Genomic DNA, 2761 nt, shown 5'->3' with positions numbered 1-2761 from the left:
CGCCGTCGCCGTGTACGCCCGACGGAGACGGAGAGTCCGCGAGCGAGCGCCACCTTCGCCGACTCCGACCGCGCCGCCACCCGCTGCCGAGCTTGCGCGCTCTCTGCCACCGCGGGCCCATGCGCTCTCCTGCTCGCTCTCCGCCGAGTTCTATTTCCGACCAGCCAGCCCTCTCTTTCCCCCTCGCGGCCGCCCTGTCGTGCCTTTCCGTTAGCCGCGGCGCTCCGCTGCAAGCCGATTGGCGCGCTCGAGGGTGAGACCGGCCGCGGCCCTCGCTGGCTTGTCATTCGCGTGCTTTCGGCGCGACTCCGCGACTCGCGGCGGGAACGTGCTTTCGTTTCGACTTGCAATCGGCAGCTACTTTTTGGACAACTTTCTATTATTCGTGGCATGCTGCCATTGCTTTTACAATAAAACAATGCGTTTACTGTATTTGTAGTCAGCTATTACATGCCCAATGGAGTAACTCTTTATTTTCCTCGTTGGACGCGTGAAGGTAAAACGTTACTATACTCCGCAAATTATGTTTTATGTGCTTCTACAAAATTCGAGAATGATCAAACTCAACTATGAGATAAAAACGAATCAACTACTCAACAAATGCGTGAATCAATCCAATATAAATGCAGTATTGTTTCGGATTAAACACTCACCGAACTGTCTACTGGTACACTTAGGATGCTGCTTTCTTGTCCTACTTTGTAGAGTTAATGGTTTGCTATTCCTCCACGAAAATTCACGTATAGTAAGAAAAGCACTACGTTGTATGGGTTCCAACCGAGATAAAATATTATAGACATATGAGTTTTCCGATATTTCGCGAACACATTGTTGACTGTCTCCGACAAATAAATTGTTACAAAATGAGAAACTCGGCAAGATGTACGATTACGAATTCAAAATTTACAACATCACTAGCTGAGGTTGATTCCGAGGATTTTAAGTTAAAAATAGATTCATTGAAATGATCAAAACTTATCTTACAATAAATTATATACATATGTTAAAAAAAGCTTTCAATTCTCAGCTTTTGAGCTTAGCTAATCCCTTGATCAGAAATTTACAAAATCAATGAAAATCAATTTTAATTGTTGTAATTTCTAATATTTTAAAAGATATATAGTGTACATTAATACAGTTCACAGCTCTCGCGCGTCGTCAATCAACTACCAAAAATCCAATTATCGCCAGGCACCTTGAGTTTTGGCCTACATAGGTGTTTTGCTGAGCTCGATCAATTACTGAATAACAAACACATGTTTATACTTTATAATACTTACGTAATGAAACAATTCGCATGCAACTGTTTTATATGACACTTATATTTTTTATGTTACGAATATTTTTGTTACGAAAAAATTAATTGTAACTTCATTTTTTTTTAAATTACACTACGATTATTATATAATATAATATTATAACTGTGAAATAATTACTAATAGATACCTTAAACTATAAAATGTCTCTTAGGATAAAATGTTTTGGTTACATTTTATGAGAAAATATTTTGATTGAACACTCATTGTTCTGATATTTTTTATGATAATGACGTGTGTGCATGCGCGAGCTATAATCCTAAAACAATTAATACACTTTCGGGTTTTCCAGAATAGTGAAAATCTTTAATCTCTTCACGGCTATGGCTTGTGAAATCTTTTTTATTGTTTTACTCAAGGGTGGTGCAAAATGTTTGTGAACATTGGAAAAGTTCGCTAGATTTTGGTATCTTTTGTCAATTTTTCATTATAAACCAAATTTTTTAGTGGCTTTTCGCTTTGACAGCTTTTTGCAAAGATTCGAAAAGAAATACGTATCGGGAACGTATATCATAAAATTTGAAAATGTTGCCGAATAACACAAAAAGGTTTTGAAAACATTTCCAACTACCGCTTATCGTATCCTATCCGTCTTTACCGATCCTTCTACTTGGTTTCGCAATTGTATATTTCTCTCTGTTTTAGATTACCTTATTTTGCGGTAAGTGCCTGTAGCATTTGTGTATTTACTTATACTTTGGAATTTGCACTTCTCAACACAGGTAGATATTTATCGTATATCTAAATGACCTAGTAACATGAAAATGTCATCTCCACAGTCATAAGCCTGTATGTGAAATGACAATCGACGAGAACAAGAAAACAATAATCTCGAGTTTTATTACTAACCTCATTCTATACTCCATTTCATAATTTATTCTTTACAATTATGTAACCCTGTGAAGAATCATAAAATTCTAATAATTCTTTTAAGTCTTTGGCAGAAGGTATAAATCAAAGTTTTTCTTATATCTTTTCTAGCAGATGTAAACAAAGAAAAATCTCCAACTCAAAACAAAAATTTATATAAAATAAACAAATTTAGCAATATTACGAATAAGAAATTTAAATTGCGAAAATTTCTTCGGCGATGATATTTAAAATCATGCCACGTCATATTTTGTTTTTTCTATAATGAAAAGAATTTTGGTGTCCTATTTGAATTTAATATTAATGTCACATTTGATCCTTTGTAATCTTCAATCAATAATATTGTACATCAGTTAGTTATCTGTTAATTAATAATATTGTAACATTTGTTAATTATCTAACATAATAATTCAATCAATAATATCTTCAATGTAATAATATTACATGTTTCCACGGAGTTAGAATTTAAATGTAATAATTGAAATATTCCTTAAATAACAAGTTTTCACGTATTGAATAGGATGGCGCTAGATTTTCTATGTTCTGGATGGAAATATTGTTATCTATGATTTTTA

The sequence above is a fragment of the Phymastichus coffea genome, unplaced genomic scaffold (assembly GCF_024137745.1).
Source record: "Phymastichus coffea isolate CEN01 unplaced genomic scaffold, Cenicafe_Pcof_1.1 PCOF00082, whole genome shotgun sequence".
Lineage (NCBI taxonomy): Eukaryota > Metazoa > Arthropoda > Insecta > Hymenoptera > Eulophidae > Phymastichus > Phymastichus coffea.
Note: the sequence above shows the minus strand (reverse complement) of the source record.